At 42.0% G+C, this 27,090-nt stretch overlaps 1 protein-coding gene and 1 long non-coding RNA gene across 3 annotated transcripts in view; one reads left to right on the top strand and one right to left on the bottom strand.

Moving 5' to 3' along the window:
- The window catches only part of KCNH4 (potassium voltage-gated channel subfamily H member 4), a 117,930-nt gene that overhangs the window by 23,393 nt on the left and 67,447 nt on the right, over window positions 1–27,090 (top strand). The gene's annotated exons all lie outside the window — the stretch shown is intronic.
- The window catches only part of LOC140064630 (uncharacterized), a 92,603-nt gene continuing 81,606 nt past the window's right edge, over window positions 16,094–27,090 (bottom strand). Inside the window, exon 3 of the long non-coding RNA XR_011847784.1 lies at window positions 16,094–16,176. This is a non-coding gene — a long non-coding RNA (uncharacterized lncRNA). The remainder of the gene's footprint in view (window positions 16,177–27,090) is intronic.

Here is a 27,090-nt window from a genome sequence, read left to right as displayed (position 1 = left end):
TAGTTTTAGTGCTCAATATGTTAATGAGGATCACCATGTGTGGTCCTGGGCTGAAGTAGATTGGCACTGCCCATCTTACAGTAAAGATCCAAAAATAATGACTGATTGCATGGGGACAGTGGGAAATTAATTTTAACATTTTCTAAACATTGACCTGACTGATTAAGATTAACGATTGCATCCTGTAAAATGACGGCGTGTTATAGTCAGATGCCCTTGGTGTCCATTATGCACTGGATTCGACACCGCTGTTATTTCTGTTCTCCTGCTTCAGTACTGTCAAATAGCAAAGCAGATGTGAACTGAGCCTTAGTAACTGTGACGTGTAAAACTATGAGTAAGTGTATAATTATTAGTACAAAATTAACCATTACATAATGTAAATCTTCTAACTCTGTTAGCAATAAATGATGGGGGTGCAAGACAAAGCACAACCTTTGCTGTTTACAACTATTTGTATAGGTCCATGAGTGACTCCTCAGATACATTATATATTGCGAAGTGTTGTTTTTGGGTATAGTGTATTCTATTTTGGTCTTAGTTTGGCCATGGTGTGAAATTAATGGGATGAAACTCTTGTTATTACAATCTAATTAGACAGAGAAAGGGATGTGACTCATGTGATTAGCAAGAACAAAGTAGCATTATCGCGGAGACTACAATGAGGATCCTGGTAACTGTGGAAACCATACACAAAGAGCAATGTGCTGTCTTGTGGAACAGAGTAAGACAAAGGTAACTTTAATGATACTTGTCTCTTATTCTGCAATATACAATCACAATTCTTCACAAACATCTACATTGGAAGGTTCCTTTAACGTACTATCCTTGTCTCCATCCTAAGCCCATGACCTATAATAAGGTCTGCTAGTACCCAACTGGCCTCCAGGCTTTTGGATAGAAAGTATAGCGGCAGAATGGAAAACAATGCAGATGTGAACAAAGCCTTTACAATAAAACCTAAAACCCTCTCATTACCCCCTCAATTATACCTTTAGATAGATGTCTGATCTGTTCATGTACATGTTCAGGAAGAGCACACATTATCCCAGTGGATGATACAACCTGTCATCAACTGCGTCACTGAGCATTTTATTGTGTTTTTATTCTGACAATTTGGCATTTCTCCTACTGAATCTAAATAAGACCCGTTCCACACTTGCGAGTGTGATGCGATGAACTCGCATCACACTCGCAATGCATGCTGCCGGGAACGCACGGCCCGAACGCTGCACCGCGGGAGTGAACTGACATGCTGAGTTCACTCCCGCTGTGCAGCGTTCGGGCCGTGCGTTCCCAGCAGCTTGCGTTGCGAGTGTGATGCGAGTTCATCGCATCACACTCGCAAGTGTGGAACGGGCCTACGATTTGCACAAATTAACCTCCCTCCCCCTGATCAAATTTATTCACCTTTAAAATTTCCCTCTGCTCTGGCCCTATCTGCTCTGCACGTTCTTTATATGTATGTGATTACTGATCATGTGAATGAAGGATGTAAGGGACATCATCGCATCGGGACCAATAGTGACTGGAGTAGCAGCGCTCAAGCAAAAGGAAATTGTAAAAGTGAAAATAGGCTGCAGGACAATTTGGGACTGGAGTAGCAGTGCTGGAAAAGAGATCTTGTGGGTATTTATGGTACATAACACTGAGGACAGTGATTGACTGCAGAAGTCAGCTGAATTATGAAGGTAAGTGACATCATCACTGTGGGACCATTTGGTTACTGGAGTAGAGTAGCAGTGCTGGAGCAAAGGGTCATTTTAAAAATATATATAGGCTGTGCATAGTCTGCAATTCTCAGAAACATCTCTTAAAGGGGTATTCTCATCTGGGCATTCACATCTACTTTAAATCCTCTGCCATATACATAAATATCTTCAATTTACCTGTGTGAATATAATTTTCCATCAACGTAGTGATTTCTACAATGTGGAAGAGGTAAATGCAGCACACATGCACTACCAGCTGGTAGCCCGACCCATGGCTGTGGGACAGGGCAACTCCCAGATATTTCATATGCAAAAACAATGGGGCCTATTTACTAAGGGTCCCACGGCCGCATTTCCGTCGGGTTTTCCGACGTTTTCGGGGATCATGCCGCTGGGACAGGCATTTAGAAGGGGACTGTGTCACAAGCTAATGGATTTTGGCAAAATCACGGCGGCTTTCATGTGAAACCAGGGGGAGGGCCATCGGACGATCAGACGGATTTGAACTGACCGCAGGCTTTAACTTTAAAATTGTGTCGCAAGACAATGCACTTACATACACAGGAAAGAACTCCGGCAGACCTGATCGGGGAAGCGACACATGAGGAAATCGGACGCATGATCTTAGTGAATCGCGTCGGAGTGCATAATCATTGGACAGTCCGTATTGCGGGAACTCCATCAGCTGGGTAAGTAAATGTGCCCCAATATGTTTCTTTGTGTGATCAATTCAGCAGAAGTGGTCATATCCAAGTCAAAAATTTCTACAAGGAACCATATGGCTACATTAATGGGAAATAAACTTCACACAGGTATATTTTTTTAATAACATTGAAGTGAAGAAATGTATGTACATGGCAGATGGATAAAATTAAATGTAAATGGCGGGATGAGAATACCCCTTCAAAAAAGGAAAAAAATTAGATAGGAAATGCTGTCTCCCATGGATTTTGAATATTTACTTGCATATGGTCAGAGCAAAGTATTCCAAAGTGTGTCCAGGGTCAGAAGGGGTAAACCAATGTTAGTGTTAGTAATGTTAGAAAACATCTAAGCTTTCAGCACCAAGGACAGTTCCTGGTCGCACAACGTGTTCTTCTAGGGGCTCTGATGTGTTCTCTCATTTAGGATCTAACAAAACTGTTGTATTTCTAACAAAACTGTTGTAATTGGACAGTAAACATCTTTCTTCCTGATTCTCCAGTACAGTAGGAAAAAAATTTGTGTTGCTTGTTAGTGGCCACTTTGTAAGGATTGCCAGGATAGGGATGGACGCAGTGATCTTCAAATGCATTATTACCAGTCCAGAAACATCACTAAAAGGGTTAACATAAAGGTAAATGTACAGAAAGACATTCGCTGCACATCACAGATATCAACAATTAGTTGACAAGTGAATTTCTGCAATAAGATATAGTACAATGACCATAGTGCACCGACACAGAAGATACAGGTCACCCTCCATGGATGTAAGATGCCTGCGCGCCGCTCTAAGCACGGCTAACCTGATATATAGCCTGCAGGTCTCTAGGCAACTATTCAGAGGGTTTCTAAGGAAGCCAAAGGCCCGAGTGATAAGAAATTGGTCTGTGCTGGAAAGTTAGAGACTTGTGTCATCTTCATGAATATAACATTCAATTTCCTCTACAAAGAGAGAAGCAGGAGGAGGGGGAAGTGCAGAGGCTATAGAGAGAACAATAAAGTGAATTTGGAACAAGTGCTATTTGGGGAGGTACTGGGAATCCAGTTACCATATCTGTAGTAACCTAAGAGCAGTCCGGCTTATAACATGCACCAGCAGGTCCACAAATATATAGCAGGAGGACGTGTGGCTGTGTCTTATGATCTGCATAAAGGAAAACCTTGCTAAGGGAAATATCATTTCTATGATATTTAGCCAAAAATGGCTAAAGATATTATAAAAAAAATAGCAAATCCAATGCATCTTCAGAAATTCCAAATAACACAGTAGAATTTTTAATAGCAATACTGATTGACTATTTAATTGGAACCTGTCTGATTGAAACTTCAATCCAATCTGCAGGCAGCGCATTATAGAGTGAGGGTGCGTTCAAACGTGCGTTTTCAGAACAGCCGAGAAGAGATTTGCCTGATTATTTAGCTGTTAACAATGTGTTTACAAAACACATGTGTGGATGTACATGTTAATGCAAGATTAACAAACGCATGTGTTTTGTAAACACATTTTTAACAGCTGTCAAGGGGGCTGCCTTACAAGATAGCTAAGAGGTGTGGTTTTCCTTATCCAATACTGCAATACTTATTTGCATATTTCTCAGAATCTCTTAATGGAGCATCAGTAGCTATAAGTCTCCACACGCTTGCAAGGCAGCCTTAATTAGCAAAGTCCTGTAAGGAGAACCCCTGATTAAGCTTTTTACCCGAATTATTTCAGGGGGGGATAAGTGGCTGTAAGTAAAGTTTTATATTTAAATTTTATCTCCATGTAATCCGTACATACATCTTTTCATATGAATAAATTTACTATGGTACCAGGGCAGATTTGGTATTTCTGGAGCCCCAAGCACAGTTATGCCCCCCTCCAGATGCACGCTTTTGCTTTCAGTGGCAGAGAACACAGCCTATAGCTCCTGGTTTTGCCATCTACTATGATATGTGCATCACACTATAGTGTAGGATTGCCTTCATCTTTGGGGAAGTCTCCTCACACTGCTGTGTCCTTTGAGTTCTATATTACACTACTCTCAGCTCCTCCCCTTTGCTGTTATACCTAAACAGAAGCCAGCTACAGCTCTTCAGTAGATGGGCGGGCTGTGTGCTAGTGAGGTATGATATTTAGCTGTACTCGTTGACAGGTCCTATTTAAGTCTCCTGGGCTTCGGCACATTTGTTTCTTCATAGATGATAAATGACTGGATAAATATAAATACCTCTTTTTCTAATCCATCTTTTTTTTTTTTTTCATCCCGGCTATACGTTCTTGTTAATTGTCCTAACATTTAGTATAAATTTCTTTCTTTTACGTCACTTCTCTAAAAATTCTTGATTGCTCCTGGCCCATACATATAATCAAACCTAATTATTTTCCCTACAATTCCCCGTTAACCATTCATCGTCAGGAATGAAAACATTATCACAGAGCAATTGAAGAAGTTTCATTGATAACAATGGTGCCCTGTTCGTTCAAACAGTCTTGTACACTACGGATATAATTGGAAGAATTGTAATGGAAAAATGGAAAACAGGGGTTATTGGTATCCAAGATATTGGTAATGAGCTCGGAAGAGAGAAAGTTTATGAGGATGGTGTGGACGGTATAGATGGGAGGTGAGGAGAAGGCAGCGATGTACAACACACAGGCTAAATGCTGCCATTTAATGAGATACTGCAGCTAATACGGAGGGAGGAACAGATGAACAGAGCGCTGAAGGGTGAGAAGGAGACCCCTGGGTGACTTGTTCTCTAATGGGAAGACATAAAGGCATATGAAGAAGGGCATAAGAGGGGTCACTTTGAGTTGAAGCAGTAGATGCTTAATGAAACGTAGATGGAACACTAGAATGGTCTTGATAGAGACCAGTAATAAGATATATAAAATACACATAATGATCAGTGGCAGCTGCAGCGTCACCCGGCAGATCAACTATAAGAAATTAGTTCTAAGTATAGGAACTCCATGTCCACAAGCATGCAAAAAACTATATTAGAGATGCTAAGACCCTTAAAGCATATAGTTTTCTTTGTAAATTGAGAGTGTGTTGTGCTTAAAGCGGTGGGTCATTTATACCAAACTTTACATTTTTTTCTGTAATGACTGCAGAGCCCCCTCCACCCGCCAGAAGCCAGCAGGACACAGGACACGGGCCAGAAGCCAGCAGGACACGGGAGTCCAGAGTTCTGCTGCCCTGGGTCACGTGACCTGCAGCAAATAGCAAACTTTGCACCAAAGTGTTAGTAAAAATGGGTAAAGGGGAGGAAGCAAACGTTTGGCATCTTTTGCTAGTAAAGATTTTGTTCAAGGCAATGGGACCATAGATCCATTGCACAGAGTAGATGGGTGATTTGATTGTTTGCTTATGAGCAAGGGTGGTTCATATGTCACTTAGCTCGGCCCCAGAGCAAAACTATCTGACTAGTCAAAATGCAGAGATTATATAGGGATGTCACTGTACAAGGACAATACACACAGTACTGTCACAGTACAAGGATAATACAAACAGTGCTGTCAAAGTGCAATGATAATACCCCCAGTGATTTTGAGGTGCAGGGTAAATACACACACAGTGATGTCAGAGTCCAGGGAAAATACATCCAGTGATGTCACAGTACAGAGATAATGCACATGCTGAGGTCACAGCACAGGCATAATACACACAGTGATGTCACCGTACAAGGATAATACACACAGTGATGTCACAGAACAAGGATAATACACAAAGACAGGGGTGTAACTACAGCGGTAACAGCTATAGCAGCCACTATGGGGCCCACAGTGTTATGGGGCCTCGTCATCTGACCTGACACCAAAGAATGGAGCATGTGCCCCATTATATACATATTATGCTACACATTGTACCACATATTATGTGAATGTGATGTGTGTATACTGTATGTATATATGGTGTATGGTGTGTATATACTGTATGTATATGTGTGTGTATATGCTCTTTATGTTTGCGTAAATATGTGTGTATGAGTGAAGAACTGTATCTTTATGTATATAGGCATATTAATGTGTGTGTAAATATAAATTTTATAGGGGTCCCATTCAGAGGTCTGCAATGGGGCCCTGATCTCCTAGTTACGCCCTTGCACAAAGAGCTCTTACAGTACAGGGATAATACACACAGTGATATCACAGTACAAGAATAATACACACAGTGATGTCACAGTACAAGGATAATACACACAGTGATGTCACAGTACAAGGATAATACACAGTTATTTCACAGTCCAGGGATATTGGACACAGTGATGTCACAGTACAAGGATAATACATGCAGTATTGTCACAGTCCAGGGATACTACCCTTGTAGTTACACCCTAGGCAAACCCCATTTCCATACACTTTGCATTACACTATTTAGATAGCGTACCATGGTGCCTTTCTGTATTGCAATTTTTTTTATACTTTTATTATTAGAAAGTTGCATAATGAAAATAGTATAAGGAGACATGGCTGACCTGAGAGTGAAGTTATTACATATAATGGGGCTCATTTACTAAGGGTCACGCTGCTTAATTTAGTCAGACTTTGCACCTTTTTGGGGGATTGCAAGGCTTGCACAGTTATTTAACAAGTGTCGGCACTGGGATTTTGGTGCACGCAATCGTTTTTTCTGCGCGTCAGCGCTGGCTTCCATGCAACACAAATTGGGTGCGATCTGACTGATTCAGACTGAGCGGGGGATTTAACTTTCAAATTGTGTCTCAAGCCTATGCACTTACATGTACCACTTAAAAGTGGTTCCTATAGGGTTAATATCAGCCTGGAGTGATGCTGAGCTCAAACCCTGGAAAGCTATTGGAGGAAAAATAGTCAAGGTTGTTACATGTATCAGTCTTGCACCAGGGAGCAATTGGTTGCCAGGAGACCTGGGGTGCAACATTTAACCAATACTGATACCTAATATGTGTTACAAACCAATACAATGCTGTGCCTCATCCCAGTAAGGCAACCACTAAGTGTTATAACCTCTTAAAGTGATCATAACCAAGAAGCTTTTGTAAGTCTGTATCTGCAGTTTTCACCTAATATATTTGTCTTCTTTTGGAAGGAACCAATTGCCTCCCTACAAATAGGTTTTGTTCCTCCACACTAGGACATACCCCTATGTTAAAGCCAAAATAATTTATGATCAGTAGGATTAGACATTACATTACAGTGTTGGACTGCTGGGTGATAATCACTGTTTCTTTTCGCAGTATCCACCAAATTGAATTTATGACCAATACGACAGACATTTGCTTTCAGTCTGTGCCTATAGAAATGGCTGATTCATCTGCTGATATTTTGGTGCTTAATATCTGTCCAGTCTATCTGAGCCCTTAGATATAGAGTTACTAACCTAAATCTTGGCAATGGGTTTCTGCTGCAGGCTTCATGGCTATGATAGACATCAAATTGCAGCTTAGCTTACAAGTAGAGATGAGCGGACCCGTAGTTTTAGTTCGGGTTTGGCTAGGAATGAACATGTCCTCCTAGCCAATCATAGCCAGGGGTGTTCATTTTCTGGATAGGCTGGTTGACTCCCAATCTGTTTCGGTTGTGTAACCGAACCCAATTGCCGAACTCAAAATCAAACTAAGGGTCCACTCATCTCTATTTAGAAGGACTGCACTTACAATAGCAGTGAATTCATTAGCCCTTGGCCGGAGCACATGGTAGAACATTACCTCATATATCATCAGATAATTTGACCATCCTGAAGCCATCCCTTGTGTCAGTTCCACTCATTGTAATCTTGCTGTGTCTTATTTTTAGATTGTTTACAATGTGTGTGATAAGTATTGGTGTGACAATTCATACTGGCTCTTGGGGGCACTGAATTCATAGCTGGACACAGCTGGATAGCCATTGGCAAAGGCACCATTGAAGAGTCACTTCTGAACACCAGATTTATTTATATTCTCTAGTTTGGTCTTTAGACGTAGGAAATGTAGGGCGAGGACTCCTGGAGAGAGTGTGTGAGGCCAAGTGATAAGAAATCCTATTCTCTAGATAATTACATACTGTGCCAGTTGAGAGGCAACAGATCAGATATATTACATGTACAGAAAATGGATAATGTGTAATGCAAGGCTTGTATGGGCAATCATTACTCTTATAGGAAACTGTTAGATTGACCTCCACAAATTTTCTAAATAAGCCGGGAGCAGGAACAGTGATCAACTAAAAGAGTCAAAAGGGGCATAACGTGCGCTATCAACCGGGCCCAACAGGCTTAGGGGCCCCATAAGGTCTCTTTCCCATATGAGGAGACTAGTACTATAAACCATACATTATAGTCGGGGCTTGGCACAGACTTGGCACTGGGGTCCATCAGCTACAAGTTACGGCACTGGTCAGATTGCATGCAACACTTTGCTTAATGTCCATAATGAACAAAGATTTGGGGTATTAATGTCCTACCCATAACCTCTATGTGCATATGATACTTTACATAGTTCATCTCAATACACAAATCTGATAAACATCAGGGGCTTGAGGAGCTAGTGGACTATTAACAGCAGGGATACCACAGACTACTTACCTACTCTTGCCATATTTCTTCAGTGCCTCTTGGTCTAATAGTGTAGCAGATATATACTTTCAATAAACCTGTCAGGTAAGTTCTACTGCCCTATCTGAGAGCATGATGGGGATGAGAGACAGAAACTGAGCTATATAGGTTTATATGATTTATACCAAAGATTCAGAGGAAATCCTGAAAGGACTCCTCACGAGACACAGAATGAGTCCTGATTACCCCACCCACATACAGTGATTGGCAGCATTCTGTGTATACACACTGATACAGGGAGAACCATCAATCATTTGTGCACATGTATCAAAGGTTTTGCTTGCCTTTGTCTTTATCGTTTGTGACTTTTCATGGTGTATCTGCTCATTTGCGCCTGTCAGTCTCCCTTCAAAGTTCGCCAATGTCTAGTTTTATGCAGTGTTCCCTGAGTTATCACATGAATTCACATCTGAAAGTTTCGACAAAAAGTAAAAAAAAGTAGCACATTTTGGTGCCAAAGTATGGCTGCCCCTGACCAGGCGTAGAAATTAGGCTGGGTTCACCAATCTCACAACGTATGGCACAGATATGGATACGTCACCCGGGGACCCCCCTGAATGAGTGGGGAAGAGTGGACATCGGCAGCAGCCGGTGATTGACTGCTGCCTATAAATGGGGTGTTCCCCCAGTAATATGGGCAGTGACATCACCAGGCTCACCATCGGTGAGCAACATATTTGCTTGTCGGGGATGTAGGGAGAGATGCAATAAGCTGCATCCCCTCCCCCAAATGGTCTATTGCCTCCGCTAAGCGCATACATCGCTTTGGCGAAGGCTGCAGGATGAAAAGATGTAGCTTGCTATGTCTTTCTATCCTGCACTTTTGAACATACAGGATGTTTAGTGGTCAGACAGAGGTAGCAACTATGCCTCCGTCTGCCAGTACTTGTGTAAGCTAAGCGTAAACGTCGGGTACGTAACCCAGCCTTTGCTTAGAGCAGATTGTGACTTTTGGAGACTTTTTGCGACCTCTGTTTTAAAAAGTTGTAAATTCACTAAAGACCAAACACAACATGTATCAATAAGGAAAACCTGATAACATGCATCTGACCAACAGAAAAGCCCAAAATACCAGATGGACAGACAAAGCCAGACTTATAATACAAGTACCCCACTGTGTGTGGGGGTGGGGTAAGCAGGACTCCTACTCTGTTTCCTAGGAGTCAAAATTTACTCTCCATAAATCCTGCTCCAAATCAACTCAGCTTCTATGCCTCTAACCCATATCCTTCTCAGAGATAGGGCAACAAACTTCTCCTGACAGATACATCGTAAATAGGGCAACATGTTGATCTAATCACAAGGGACATCCACTATGCCAAGAGGAAAGACAGCTTCCCCATCATCATAATCAGGGATTCTTTAAGAGCAGTGAGACTACAGATCTCAATGCTACAGGATATTGTGATGGTTAAGACAATGGACAAGTCCTGTAGGAGCTTGGATATCTTTTATGAACAAAGGTTATGGGAACCAGGTTCTTGAGATGGGATTATGATCCTGGTATTTATTCTGGTGGCCATATATGGGGAAATAAGTATTTATTTTCCTTCTATGGGCCAGCTGACATCAGCCTTGTCAATTTTTATGCCTTCTTCTGGTGCCTGTTTTGCTATAATATTCAATATAATTTAAAGGGGTTATCCGAGAGTAGCAATAAATTAGGGATGAGATGGTAATAATTGCATACTCAACTCCTCCATCACTCCTGCATCGTGGTCCATCTGATCCGGGCCCGTTTGCTTACAGGGGCACGGAAGCTGCGATCGGGGAGCTTCCGGCCGGCTGGCCACTCCCATCCATCACCATATCCCGGCACCTACAATGCTGAGAGACAGGGATGGATGGGCACGGCTGGCAACCTCTGCCAGACGGAAACTCCCTGAGTGCAGCATCTGTGCCCCTGTAAATAAACAGGGGCAGGGATCAGACCGAACGTGGCGTGGGACATCAGGAGCTGGAGGTACACGTTTATTTTTTTTTTTTAAGAGCCCAGTCCCAGCCCGTCCCTAATTTATTGCTACTTTCAGATAACCCCTTTAATACTGTATATCTTACTATTTATTAGACATTGGGGTAAATTCATTAAGACTAGTATTTAGAACAGTGATGGGCAACCTTTTGAGCTAGGTGTGTCAAAATTCGCCAAAAAAACGAGCATAACTCGGGTGCTGTGTCACCTTTAGGAAAAACCTAATTTTGTAATAACATGTCCAGCAGCGGCCTCCCCTTATTAATAACATGTCCAGCAGCGGCCTCCCCTTATTAATAACATGTCCAGCAGCGGCCTCCCCTTTATTAATAACATGTCCAGCAGCGGCCTCCCTTTACTACTAAAATACCCCTAGCGGCCTCCCTTTACTACTAAAATACCCCTAGCGGCCTCCCTTTACTACTAAAATACCCCTAGCAGCCTCCCTTTACTACTAAAATACCCCTAGCGGCCTCCCTTTACTACTAAAATACCCCTAGCACCCTCCCTTTACTATTAAAATACCCCTAGCGGCCTCCCTTTACTACTAAAATACCCCTAGCACCCTCCCTTTACTACTAAAATACCCCTAGCACCCTCCCTTTACTACTAAAATACCCCTAGCGGCCTCCCTTTACTATTAAAATACCCCTAGCGGCCTCCCTTTACTACTAAAATACCCCTAGCGCCCTCCCTTTAAATATAATATAATAATAAACTTATATACTTACCCAGTGATGTCTTCTTCCCTGTAGCTTTACTGGCAGGTCAGACGATAATGGCGGCTCGGCTCCTCCAGGTTGCACCGCGCGCCTCGGGTCACGTGACTGACGTGACCTGACGTCAGGTCACCTCAGTCACGTGACGAGCAGCGCGCATTGCAGCCTGGAGGAGCCGGAGGAGTTGCAGAAGGTGGGCGGACCAACGCGGCGCCGGACAGGTAAGCAGAAACACAGGGACGGGGGCGGGACATTACCACAGGGGCAGCACATTACACAGGGACATTAACACAGGGGGAGCATATTGCACAGGGACAGAAACACAAGGACGGGGGCGGGACATTAACATAGGGGTAGCACATTACACTGGGGCAGCACATTACACAGGGAGGGGGGGACAGCGGGCGCTGGGCGGCCGCGTGTCAGCAAAAATGACTACGCGTGTCAGTGCTGACACGCGTGTCATAGGTTCGCCATCACTGATTTAGAACTTAAGAAAATTTGCCAGCCTTCTGGAGCCCATATCAACGAAGAGGCTCAGACCTCTTAGAGAATGTGGGGCAAACTCCACCACTCTTTTGGTGCAGTAAAACTGGAGTAGACTATAGTATATGTGACAGCCTACGCCCGCCCCCTTTCCACCTGTTCTTCAACGCACACATAGATCAGAGGTGATCTTTATTCACCCATGGCAAAATAAGGTGCAACGTTTCAGCTCATCCATAGAGCCATTATCAAGTATGCTTGATAATGGCTCTATGGATGAGCTAAACATTGCACCTTATATTGCCATGGGTGAATAAAGATCACCTTTATACTTACTGGAGTGCTGGCTCATTGCATGTTTTTGGATATCTGACCTTACAAACCGGTGGATCGGGTTTGTTGGAGGCGTGCACCCACCACTGCTCTTGATCCATTACACTCGCTGTGCTGCTCCACAATCGGACTGTTTGCATACATGTCAGAGGAAGCCAGAAACTGATGGGGAGATTCATGTGGTTTCTCCACCATTATGAATCTCTCCTAATGTTTCTTTCTTTAGAGGTCTCCTGCTTGTACGACAATACTGATTTTAATGACCTCTGAGCTGAGTAATGCTTTATTTCTCCTGTAGAAGAAATGAACTGTTGCTGCCAATTCATATGAAAACTACTGCTGAGCACTATGGTAAAATTCTGTAGTTCACGGTTACATAAATTGCGACTGGTATTGTTTTACCCTTGTTTACATTTATGTAACATCTGGAGGCTGCAAAATAATTCAGCGGAAAAACAGCAGTGGAGCACCAGGTGTGATCTCCATAGATAGCAAATCCTTTCATTTGAACAGATTATTACCTTATAGTTAATGAGGTAAACCCTTATCCATATATGCCTCGCTCATCAATATTACCTTAGTTTATGGTTGCCACCTTTATCCCTCTCCTTCAATCTCAATTGCTATGCTTATTTAACCCCAGACAAGTCAGGAGGCGCTTCACAACCTTGGGCTGGCAGGTGCCAGGATGGCAGAAAGTATTTTTTATAAATTGATAAATTTCCCTATGTGACAAGCCCAATGGTATCATTGTAAAAATCTGTATTTGCTTCTGGAGATTGTAACGTATTAATGTTTATTTTGTCAGAATTCACAATAGACCTAGATTTTAGTGATGTCCCAGATCTGTGAGCGTGTTAGATGTGCACTCGAGGGAGGTGATGAGAAATATCCGCTGTGGCATCAATTCTGTCAACACTAACTACTTATTTAGGAAAGGGAGCTGTCAGAGCTAACCGAGTGCAAAGAGAATGAAAAGATAACATCCTGATTCATAAACCATGTCACTTTACAGACGGGGAACGTAACAGTCACATTTTTTGGCATCGGTGTGTAGCTCTAAATGACTGGTCCGGGAAAATCAGCATTGTATAATTTGTGTCTCTGCTAGGAAACTACAACTCCCAGCATACAGCCTGAACGTGTCAGGACACACTGGGAGTTGTTGTTTCCTACAAAATCTGAAAATCCACTGCTGTAACTAGATTATCTATATTCTATTTGTATAAGAGGTTGTTTAGGATTTCCAAAATCAGCACCAAGCACAGAGGCATAATTTTGCTGGATACCATAGTAAAAATGTGTTCAATGCCCCTACAACTATAGTGTAGCTCACACTCACACTTTAATCAAACTAACAGTATGTTTTTGGAAACCGGAGGACCAGGAGGAAACCCATGTAAACATGGAGAGAACATACAAACTATTTGCAGATGTTGACCTATTACCTTACATGCAGTAAAATCAAGACTTAACCAGTGCTAATAAAAAGAGGGTGATCAATGGTTTAGTAGAATTTCTGTAATGGGAAAGGAAATGGAAAGGAATGATTGGTAGATAAAGTAAGTGGACCTTAACACTTAGCTGCCTCGTAAACCCTAGTGGTAAAGGGCAACTGGTCGACAATCTATTACTGTAAAAAAAAGTGCAAAGACAAGATAAGAATAACAGATATGAATACTTGCCAAAGCCAGGTCACAACAAAGAGGGAAAATGCAGTACAAAAACACAGGGCAAAAAAATAATCTGAACACGGGCCAAAACTCAGGTACCTGGAGACAGAGATCACACTGATACGGAGCTTTCTTAGAAACGACTCTGTGATAGCAAGTCCAAGTCCAAAACAATGATCGGGTCAGAACTCTGAAAATAGAGGAGCAAGGCAGTAATGTGGGGGGAGAGTGAACCTCTCAATAACAATGGGTTAACTATCGTTGGGCAGTGGTGTAGCTGCTGGGGACTGTTGGGTGTTCACACTGACAGTGTTCAAGAAAAACACAAAGATACAATCAGCGCCTCTTAGTGAATCTTAGTGAATCGCGGCAGACCTGAATCCTCGTCGGACACCGCACCTTGGGGATTGCGACAGGACCGGGTAAGTAAATGTTCCCCATAGTGAATCACACTATTATTTGAATGGACGTTAACCAGCTTGCTGATGGTTTGTGGGTAACAACACATTTTCTGAATATACACAAGTCATAATCCTGGAGGAGCGTTACTCTAGTGGGGGATGTCGTTGTGGGCTTCATCTATACATAAGAACAAGCATCTATATATACGAATACACAAGCTTTTATTCATTTGGTAACATAAGCATCCCCAGAAATAAACAGCAGTAACCATGGCTACAGAACCTTCTATATCTTCATCAAGTAATAGACAACATCACTGGTCTCATTGTCAGCGTACACGCAATGAGGTAATTCTGAGGCTGTCAGCATTCACATCCTATGTAATTGGTGTTGATTTCCAAGGAAAATAGAGAATTTATTATAACTTTTTATCCTGAAACCGTAGACAAAATTCCCAAAACTACCACAATCGGTGAAGATTCATGTCATATAGCACCCCTAAAATAGTATGTTTGTAACACGTATGCTACCAGTTAATGCAACATCAATCTTAACCCCTTAAAGGACATCTACCACCAGGATGAAGGATTGTAAACCAAGCACACTGACATACTGGTGTGTGCCCCCTCTGGTAGGGTATGTAATTGCAACCAATTACAGCTCAGCTTTCATTTTACCAGTGCTCATAAATATTTTAAAGGGGAGCTGTAATTGGGAAACTAAGCACATTCTTACTCTTAGGCGGCTTGATAAATCTCCATGTTTTGTTAACAAGTTTTCCACTGTAAGAGTCCCAGTTAAAGGGGTGTATGACCCCCTGTTCCCAGCACTCCGGTTAATGCTTTCAGACCCGGCGATCATATGACTGCCTGTTCCCAGTTCCTCTATTCACTGCATTGCTGTTCTCTAATATTCTGCTATTCTCAATCCTTGAATATCTGGAATAAAGCTCTATACCTTTTGGTTATTGTTGTTGCTACTTTTATTCTTTTTGTCTATCTATTTCATATCTATCTATCTATCTATCTATCTATCTATCTATCTATCTATCTATCTATCTATCTATCTATCTCATTTATTACATCTAGAGACATAATTTCCCAGTGTTATATTTCTCATATGTATGTTAAGCATTGGGTAGATTTACACTTTCATACATTTGAGCCAAACCAATAAACTAAACCTTTGACATTACAGAAATATGATATTAGCCTGTTTCATATCTGTGGACTCACAAGGGGACAATATCTAGATATGACCAATGAGAGATGGATGATAGATTTCCTCTATGTGCACCAAGATCCATCTGTGAAGTCATAGCCTGGGGGTAGGCTATTAAAGAAGGGTTATAAAGGGCAGCAGACGATTTTATTAAACTATGATGGGGTGGCTGCCTGACTGGAGATATCTGAATGTAATCTTCAGGCTCACCTTGCTGAGGGGCTATAGATAAAAGTATTATGTATTACCGTACGTTATATTAAGGTGCACATAGCAGATGTACAGTAGGGAAGGAGGCCCATCGGCATCTTCTCATCAGCTTCTTGTTGTCTATCATATCACTTGTTAAGGACTGAAGTAATGAAATCCTGGCTCGCAGTCATTAGGTGATTGCTGTGGGACAGAAATTGTGTGTTATTAAATGTATTATTAGAAAATGACTTATTGAAATCAGATGTAACAGAACCCTCTAGAGATGATGAGGACCACTGGGCTGCTATGAGCTTGGCATTGGGTTAGTCAGGAGATGCAGCGTACAGTCAGCAACGGTGGATGGAAGGAGATCAGGATAAAGTTAGGACTAAGGATGAGACCATTACATAGAAGTACAGATAAGCGGACCTGATGTTTGCATTCAGGTTTGGCTGCACAAACAGGACATATTGGGGCTTATTTACTAGGGTCCGCGGACCGCACTGTCGTCTGAATATCCATTTTCGCATTTTGAAGGTTTTTTTGTCTCACGCGATCAGATTTTGCCGCATCGACGCCGGCTTTCACGCGACACAAATCTGGGGGCCGGCCGTCAGATTCAGACAACGCAAGGGATTTAACATCTCAAATTGTGTCGCAAGACATGCACTCACATACACTGGGAAGAAGATGGTGAACTCCAGCGGACCTGAGCGGTGAAGCGAAACATGCAGGATATTGGTTGCACGATCTTAGTGAATTGCGCTGGACTTCATCCTCGTCAGACAGTCCGGATCAGCAATCGCAACAAGACCGGGTAAGTAAATGTGCCCCATTGCCAGATTGGCAGCCGAAAGCAAACGTTGGGTCCACTCATCTCAACATAGAAGCAAACTCATATAAGACCATTGCTGAGGCCTAATGTTGATCTTGTTTCCTAGGCCTAGAGTTGTCCTCTAAGTACATGACATGGGGATTTGGCCCTACTTGCTGTTCAAAAATTCTGATCTTCCACATGTTCACATTGTGGCATCATGTTATAATTATAAGCATATCTTTTGTGTGACTTTCCATAATAAAATCCAATTTTTACACTAAGCACAACACCCCACAACATAGAAGCAAATTAGAGAGCATGTTCACTTTCCCCTTTAACCTCTTAGCACTCCCTGCATGATCAGCAACCCCCTCCACAAGCATTTTGCGGAGGGCTCCAATAGGCCCTAACCCTGGGGTCTGAGCTAAGACCCCAGGGCTGCCCATAGTAAATGTCTGCAAAGTCCTGTCACAGACAGGACCTTATAGACATCAGCATAGTCTTACAGTTCTATTGCCATGCAGTACATCAGTATTGCTGGGTGTTATAATGAACAAGCAATCAAACGACTGTGGGACAAGTAACAAAAAATTTTCAAATAAATTCATAAATTAATTTTAAAAGCCCCCATAGCCGCGATTCACATAATAGTTACATATAAAATGAAATAAAGTGAAAATCACGATACAAACCTCACATATAAAGTATCGCCGTTTCCATAATGACACATACAATACCAAACGAGTACCAAACAAAATCACTATTAAACCCGCACAGCGTATAAAAATAAAAAAAAAAAACACCAAAAATTATGTTTTTTACTTGTCTTGTGATCAAAGTGATCAAAAAAAGTATCAGTACAAAAATGGTACTGTTGTAAAGTACAACATGTCCCACAAAAAAACCTGCTCTCAACCAGTTACGGTATATAGACCAATAATTAAAAGAGTTGGAAAATGGTGATGTCAAAATTATAAATTTTTTCACCACATTAGGCTCTATTCTACAAAATCAGTAAACCGTGTAAAATATAGATAAGTGGTATCGCCCCATTTGTACTGATCCATATAATAAATCTAGCATGTAACATTTAGGGTATACCCAACAATAAACACCAAAAAACACCAAAAACACCAAAAAATAAAAGGGAAAATTCACTGACAGAATTCATGTTTTTTCTACAATCCCATCCCACAAAAAAAAGTTAATAAATAATCAGCAAAAGGACACCCCAAAATAGTTCCAATTAAAAATTCATTGCATCTCACAAAAAATAAGCCCTTACATGGCAACATTAAAGGAAAAACAAATATTTTATAGCTCACTAAAGTACGCTCATGAACCAACTAAAAGCCACAAAATTCTATAGGGTAAAACTGTTTGCTGCATGACCCTCCTTCCCTACTGCACCTCACTGTGCACCCATACAACAAGTAACGTCCGCATGTGAGCTGTCCCCGTACTCGGGGAAAAAAACTCAAAATTTCAAATCTCATTAAAAACAATAATGATCCCCAAATTAAGTTATTTTTGAAATCACCTTGAAAACACAGAAAACTAATTTTGGATTTGTAAGTCGTGTGACTAAAAAATAAAATATCCAGACATTTTAAAAATGATGAGAACATAAAGGTGACATATGGGAAATGTTATTTAGTTACTAATTTTTCCGGTAAAACTATTTGTTTGAAAAAGAGATCATTTCAAAATTTGAAATGGGAAATATTTCCTAAAAATTATCAACAAAAACTTACCACTAACACGTAGTACAACATGTGACGAAAAACTAAAAATCACTTTGATAAAGACAGATCCCATTAAACTACTAGGTACGGTGTAAAATATCTGTTCTAGAATTATCTATTTAATATGAAATCTCCTTTAAAGTCGTGTGAAAAGGAGCAGAGAAGAGTCATGTTTGAAGTTTACAGTCATGTTTGAAGATGAGTGAAGTTTACAGGCTGCAGGGGTGTTACTTCAGATGCCCCTATCTGCAGTTCTATAGTACCTAGAAATATGTGTTATATTAAATATAAGAATCTAATCTTTCTTCAGGCTTTTGCCTGTATCCAGAACCGGAGAGTCAGTTGGAAATGCAAGCTCCAACTGGAGATGAAATAAAAGATCTAGTTTGTGCCTATTTCTTTTACTGTGTGTATCTCTGATTCTATCGTTTACAGAACCACAAGCCTGATGTGATCTGAAAGATGAGATTCCTATCAATTAAGCAAATTTCGAGGTACTATCGAATCCAAGAAATGAGCCTGCAGCCTCTAAAAGTGACTCTTCCCTGCTCATTTTTCCATGAGTATTGGATGAGATTTTTTTTCTATAGGTTAATGGGTTTGAGCTTTCACATTAAAGAGGGAATTCTAGAAAGGAAATACTGTACGTGAGGGGGCTGGAAGTTTAATAGGGTAAAATCTGCTGACAGGTTCCCTTTAAGAGGTTGCTATGTGTTAAGAATTATAACGTTTTCAAATAGAAGCACTGCATGATGCAGAAATGGGATTATGAATGTGTTATGTGCACCGGGCTCTATATCACCTGTACAGAAAGTAGAATGACTGGAAAGTGAAAGATATTCCTATATTCTTCCTCGCATTGCGCAGTATATTTGGTTTTTAACACCTTGGATTATCAACAACTCGCCATAGGGAAGTGAGGATAAATGATGAGGCTCTAAAATAAATTGCGTATTGCTTCCTGTGTTATGTGCTGGGAGAAAAATAGCAATGTCTAATAATAGACCTGTGTGCTTAATATGTTAAACTAATGAATATCATCCATCCTTCCAGTTGTTACATTGTATAAAGCATTATGTCCCCGTCTCAGATGCTGGAAATGCCTCATCTCTTTCTCCAGGATGAATAAGACTCCCTGGAGCATTGATATAAAGCACATACCTCTCGGATGCTGATTTTCTTGTAAGACAGAAGTTTTCTCAGTGAGAGAATATTCTGTGTCAGTACAGCATTACCTTTGTTTGTAAAAAGTGTATAAACATATAAAGAGAGAAAATCACGTCTGCTTTCTTACTGACCACCTCTCCACAGGTATTGAGGCTCAGATCTGTTTTAAAGTTTACTATCACATTACCCTCAAGCATATGTTGGAAAGGTTTTGGAAGAAATCAGTCTGGTAACGCCCCCCAAAGTCCTTCTTGCATCTTAGCATAATTTTGAAAGTTGATTTTAGAAAGAAGGAGGCCATGCATAACAAATATAAGAAGATTACCACGGTCACAGTGCCACGATCTATGAGTAAGTGTCCCTGGTTTATCATGATGGATTTTTATGGTAGATTTACTTTAATAACACTTTTAACTAACAATTAAAGGGAAATTCCATCTTAAACTCAAATCGACATTATACATTATCAGAACCTATAAAAACAAAATAGCATTCAGTAATAAGTGAATCATTCAAGATTTGCCTAGTTCAAGCTTCACTGAATGTCTCCAAAGTTTTGATTCGACTCCAAATCTATTCGGTCCGAAACAATGTTGCTTTAACCCCTTCCTGCACTATGATGTTTCTAAACGTCATGGAGATTGCACAGGTTCAGAAGCAGAGCCCGTGCCTTCCGTGGAGGAGCGATACCCCTTCTGACTGCCTGTTGGGTTCTGGTGCAGAAGTGCAGGTGTCAGCCTATGCATGTGCAGTATGCAGTGTATTCATTTGAACAAGTAAAAATATGTAAAAAAAAAATTAAATCATGTACTGTGTATATAGTCCATAAATCCCAACAGCACATTTGACCTGGTATTTGACCCAGTAAAAAATCTAGGCCAAATATCACCTGTGAGCCCTCAATGTGGCACATTGGGGCAGATTTAATTACCCGGTCCATTCGCGATCCAGCGGCGCGTTCTCTGCGGTGGATTCGGGTCCGGCCAGGATTCACTAAGGGATTCACCTCCGACGTCCACCAGGTGGCGCTCCTGCGCTGAAGTTCCCCGAGGCCCCCGGAATGCACTGAAGTTCACCGGCCTATACCTGGTGAAGGTAAGTGCGAGTCCCGCGACACTTTTTTTTTTTAATGCGCCGGTTTTTCCGAAACTGTCGGGTTTTCGTTCGGCCACGCCCCCCGATTTCCGTTGCATGCATGCCATGGAATAATACTGAAGGAAATCTGTCATCTGGAAACCACTTACCAAAGTACTTAGAAAGACGAAGATAACTCAGTACTCAGTTGGACACTCCGGGATCTTCTTCTTTTAATCCAACATTAAAAATATACAGAAGACATGGTACAACTTAGATCAATGCCATTCCATGCTCCGCGTCTTATTCATAATTACTCATCGGAGAAGCTCCAGGCATAAGTGAAATTACGGCTTCCTTTTTAAACAAACTGTTTTTTAAATATGTAATGAGGCCTTTTCCAACAGATTCTATATATGATAGACATGTACGGAGACATCACTGCAGCGCCCTGGAGGGCATGTTATAGCCTAGCCCCCAGAGCTCGCAAGGGCTATTGTAACGCACTGCAATTTCAATTCAATTCAAAAACTGGAAGCCCTTATTCCTCTTGAGAAAAATAATTCCTGAATCCCGATGTCCTTAGGAGTCTGCCACTGCTTTGGTAAGTAGTTTCCAGATGGTAGAATTCCTTTAAAGGGAACCTGTCATCAGAAATTGGCCTAATAAGTGTAGTGGCATCATCCAGAAAATCAACTTTGAAGTGAGATGTTAATTGGTTGTATAAAGCCATGGAGGTGGAGAGTTCAGTACTGAAGTCAAGCTCTTCCTGCCTTTGAAAACCTCCTGTGATTGGCATCATGCGCCAGACTTCAGGAGATCTGGCCAATGATGTCCCTGGACGCAGGACCATAATTACAGTGAAGGGGGAGTTCTAAGGGATTTCACAGTTAAACTCCCCGCCTCCTTGACTTCATAGAACCAATTTACATCTCTCTTTGAAGTTGATTCTCTGGATGATGTCACCGCACCATGAAACAGACATGGGGGCACATTTATTTACCCTTCCCGTTGATGCCGCCGATCTCGAATGTCCGACGAGGATTGTGCGCCCAATTTCCTGCATGTGTTGCTTCCACGCTGATGTCCGCCGGAGTTCACCTTCTTCTTCCCGGTGCATAGGAGTGCTGATTTTGCAACACAATTTGCTTTTTAAATTCTGCGGTTTGTCCGAATGAGTCGGGTTGTCCAACGTCCACGGGCCCCGATTTGTGTTGCATGAAAGCCGGCACCAATACGCCAAAAACCCGGGGCAATTCAGCGCAAAACGGTAAAAAGTCGTGAAACCCGACGAAAGTGCGGTGTTAGGGCCATTAGTAAATGTGCCCCATGATCTATAAGCTGCCCAGCTACGTGACAGCATACTGGTAGTAGTTTATTAGGTCAATTTCTGATGACAGGTTCCCTTTAAGGCTGTAAAAGCTCAAGAAAACACTAAATATGTTCATAGGGACAGACTAGTCAAGGAGATTCAATGTCAAAAGGGCTGAAGACTGATTTATACTGATAATACACTTGTATAACAGAGAAATTCAACTTGTCGTTCCAAGATCAATTTTTCATTTCTAATACCAGCTGCAGTTCTTCACTTTCTACTGTGCTCTTCTTGCTTGTAAAACTTCACTGAAAGTTCATCTAGGGACAGGGGCATCACAAAAGAAATCAAAGAGCAGCGTGTGAGACTTGTTCTCTGGATATCTATGTGTCAGTATAATAATATAAAAGTCATATTGACCTTGTTTTTAGGACCTTCATAAATGCCATCCAGAACATGCTGGAGGTCATAATACTGTAGTCACTGGACATTATGTAGACCACAGGCATTCCCAGTTTCCTTCCGTGACTTTTCGGTCCCCCTTTAATGAGCTCCCCCCCTTCTCTCCGCACATTATGTAGGTCACTACCTGGATTTTGTTCTCAGGAAATCCTCAGCTGATGAATCCTGAGGGGTTTTTCTTTCTGGTACCTGCCACGTTCTTTGGTGGGCCTTTTTATTTTTAGCTCATTCACAGCATCGGGAGGTGGTGGGGGGAGTGTTGGTAGAGGTGGAATAAAACACCCCCCCTCCCTCCTGAACATTGCAGATAAAACAAGTAACACAATGATCAGGACAGCCAGGCAAAGCCGCAGATTCTCCTACACTAAAGGGAATGAAGAAAGTCCATGTGCCATTCACAAGAACAAGAATACGGCTCATTGTGGTTGTCCCTGCACATGATGTGTGAATAGATGGGCATAATAATTTATTGATAAGGCTTTGGGGAAGAAATCAGAGTGGGGGGTCTAGTTCTTGTTGGCAGCTGCCATGATTTATACCTGATGCACAGAGCCGAGATATTATTGATGGATGTAGAAGGGACAGGCTCTGTTCAGTGTAGGTTGAAAAATGGCAAATTGCTACGAGCCAATTTCTATAACGGTGAAGCTCTTTCTACTTCGTGATGTGACACGTGCTTTGTTATAGTCATGGCACCAATACACAAGGAACAGTCATGTTTTGTTTGCTTTCCTTTGTTATATTGTGAGTCTAATGCAGTGGTTCTCAACCTTTCTAATGCTGTGACCCCGCAATACAGTTCCTCATGCTGTGGTGACCCCAAACCATGCAACTTGCAGTAAAAACACAGTAAAATTGCGGCTCTGATGGCTTTAAGCGACCCCCGGTTTTGGTCGTTCGACCCCCGCTGGGGTCCCGACCCACAGGTTGAGAACCACTGGTCTAATGGGTTGTTCGCATAAGCTAGTTCTTTGTATTAAAAGGTTGCCCACCAAAAAATGAGCAGAGGGTTCCTCACCATTGGGATGGCAGCAAATGTTCAATGATTAAAAGGGAATTCCCATGTCATAAGCAAATTACAATTGAATATATACCATTGTTTTATGATCAGTGGGGATCCAAGATCTTGAGTCCCTACAGATTGAGAGAATGACAGTGCTAGATCCTCTTCAGAGTCTCTACGGGCCACCCAGATGTGCAGCAGGCCCTATTCATTTAAAAGTCTCTTAGCTCCGGATCTTTACTCTGTAGCTGCTCTTGGGTCTGCCTAATTCATGGACATCTCAAAAGAAGGTTGTCCTTCAAATAATGAAAAACGCCCTAAAGCAGTGTTGGCGAACCTTTAGGAGACCGAGTGCCCAAACTACAACCAAAACCCACTTATTTACCCTGATGTGCCAATTTGCCATTTTAAGCAGTAACTTAGTGCTCCCTGTTCTTCCACTTCTTTAATTGTATCGGCCGCCTGAGGCCACCAATACAGTTGAAAGAAAGAGTACAAATTCATAAATTGCCTAGGACTGCAGGAAGATTTAATGGATTTGTTCCTGTTTGGTGAACTCTATCCTGGGCTGATGGCCTGAGTGCCCACAGAAAGGGCTCTGAGTGCCACCTCTGGCACCCGTGCCATAGGTTCGCCATCACTGCCCTAAAGCAATGCATGTTTTCTCAACAAGGTTTGCGTTTCGACACACAAATTCTTTAGATTTCAAGTACATGGAAACAAGATTTTTTTTGGTGAAAATCCCTGGGTTATTCATCGATTTCTATATTACATCAGGCCTAAGAAAATCAATACATGAAGGGAGATTTATCATATGCTGGCCCTCTGCTCTGCGCTTATGTCTATGCCAGGTCCTACCTCCAATAGAAATATGCGCAACAGGCGTACTTTCACATGTAAAAGTTTGGCTGCTGCAGAGTGTGCAGTTGTTGGTTAGGAACACCCTCTGCCGGGGCAATCCTCCACTGCCCGTAACCCCATGCCCCTTTATGCCCCCATGGCGTGGAGATGGTGTAAAGGAGTAAATAATCGCAATGGCTTTTGTTTCAGGGCTTCTACACCAGTTTTTTGGCATAGACGCCCCTGATATATCTCCCCCATAGTGTTGCTGGATGTAGCAGGGAGCTTCTGCTGCTAGCAAGATGAAATGCAGCAGAGATTTCGGGGTAAAAGGCATATTAGGAGGAAATGAGTAGGAGTACAGGCAATCCCTGGGTCATGTACAAGATAAGGTCTGTAGGTTTGTTCTTAATTTGTATGTAAGTCGGAACAGGTATATTCTTCATGTGTAACCTCAGGCAAAGTATTCTTTCATCTGTGACAACAGGAATTTCATAATTGGGAACAAGATTAACATTAAAGCTTCACTGTAGACAATAATAACTCTAACGTTGACCATCCTGGGGCTAAAGTTCAGCATCCAGAGAGCTTCTCCATTGGTCACAGTGGGCAGAGAGGTCTCTTTGGAAATAGGAGTCGGATGTAAGTCGGATGTTCTTAAGTTGGGGAAGTTGGAGAACGAAGCACTTGACTCTAATAAGATATATTAATTTACAGTTTTTAAGTTTATTGTAATCATTTGTACTATTGATTTATGCAAATATGTTGAAAAGTTATCCTATGCAATATCCCTATATGATGTAAACTTTCTATACACATGCAGGCTGGGTTTGGCTTAGCATGCAAGTGTTCTTAAGAAGGAGAGGAAAGTAAGCTTCTGGACACTTATCTTGCTTGTTAAAAATGTATTAGGGTAAAATTCAACATTCCTTATCCCTCCCATGGTAGGGAAAAAGGAAGAATGCCAGCACTTCAATCTTGAAGTTCTTTAGTAATCCACTTTAGTTCTTTAGCATTACTTAAACCTTAGTATTACAATACTAAGGTTTCGGCTGAAATGTGTCGATCACTATACTATTGTGTTTCCAGATGATGTTTTTAAACTGAGTTACAGTAAAGTGGATCACTAAAGTACTTCGAGAATTAAGTTTTCCTTTTTCCTCCAAATTGTGCTTCTGCCATGGGCTATACCTGCACTGCCTGAAGATTCACATCTAAGGCTGGGACTTAGCGCTACCTACAACTTCAACTCAGATTGCTCTTTGTTTTCAGTAGAGGAATTTTTTACAAGAAGAGTGGAGACTAGATTAAACACTACCGCCCATTCCAGGAATATGAGGTAGAAGGATATGGTCTTATTATAGTTAGCAAATGATAAATGTGATGGTGGAATTGATTTATACTCAATGGTTACACTATCCTATATTTTTGTTTCTCGTGGCACCGGTGATGACCTACCTCAAATGTATCTGCCTTCCGGTATAGAGTTATGCCCTCAGTGCCTATGCAGATGGCACAAATCTTGTACACAAAAGCGTGTTTGCTGGTCCAATCCCAAAGACTGGGCACAGTGTAGTGCAGTGGTGGCGAACCTATGGCACGGGTGCCAGAGGTGACACTCTGAGCCTTCTCTATGGGCACCCGGCCATTGCCCCGGACAGGACAGAATCTTCCTGCAGCCCCAGGAAAATTAAGAGACGCTGCTCTCAGACCACTTTAAAGCCACATATCCTTGGCCCTGCAAGAAGAGTAAAAAGGTGGTGGACAGGGGCCTTCTGCTGGACCCACAATTCTTCCTGTACAGAGGGAAACTGGAAATAATTTACAGTAATTGTCCAAATTTGCCCTCCTTCTTTCAACTATGTTGGTGTCCTCTGAGGGCCGATACGATTAAAGGTTGTCGAAGAACAAGAAGCAAGATGTTACTGCTTAGATTGCTGTGTTGGCACTTTGCGATGAATATGTGGGTTTTGGTTGAAGTTTGGGCACTTGGTCTGTAAAAAGTTTGCCATTACTGGTGAAGCGGAAGGGAGTAATTGCATCATACATAAATACATCTGCAAATAGTTTGTATGTTCTCTCCATGTTTGTGTGGGTTTCCCTCCGGGTCCACCAGTTTCCTCCCACACTCCAATCATACTGGTAAGTTGATTAGATTGTGAGCCCCATTGGGGACAGGGACTGCATACTCTGCGTAATCAGTGTGTATATATATAAAGGATTTATAATTATAATTATTATATATTTACTCGTATATACTCGATTATAAGCCGAACCGAGTATAGGCCGAGACTCCTAATTTTACTACCAAAAACTGGGAAAACCTATTGACTTGAATACAAACCGAGGGTGTGGTATACAGCCAGCCCCATGTAGTATACAGCCAGCCAGCCCACTGTAGTATACAGCCAGCCCGCTGTAGTATACAGCCAGCCAGCCACCTGTAGTATACAGCCAGCACCATGTAGTATACAGCCAGCTAGCCCCCTGTAGTAGACTGCCAACCAGCCCCTGTAGTAGACAGCCTGAGAGCCCCCGCTGATGCTAGGCATGGCTCCCGATTATCGGCGTGGCTCCACTTCTTTCTTCTCTTTGCTGTAATAGCCGGCACATTCGCAGCCATGCGATCTACAGGTTTGTGCACACTATGATGCGGCGGTCTCGCCGCTGATGACGTCATCAGCGGCAAGAC

This window comes from Engystomops pustulosus, chromosome 6 (genome assembly GCF_040894005.1).
Source record: "Engystomops pustulosus chromosome 6, aEngPut4.maternal, whole genome shotgun sequence".
NCBI classification, from domain to species: domain Eukaryota; kingdom Metazoa; phylum Chordata; class Amphibia; order Anura; family Leptodactylidae; genus Engystomops; species Engystomops pustulosus.
The sequence above is the reverse complement of the archived record's forward strand: the minus strand, read 5'-3'. Positions and strand labels throughout refer to the sequence as shown.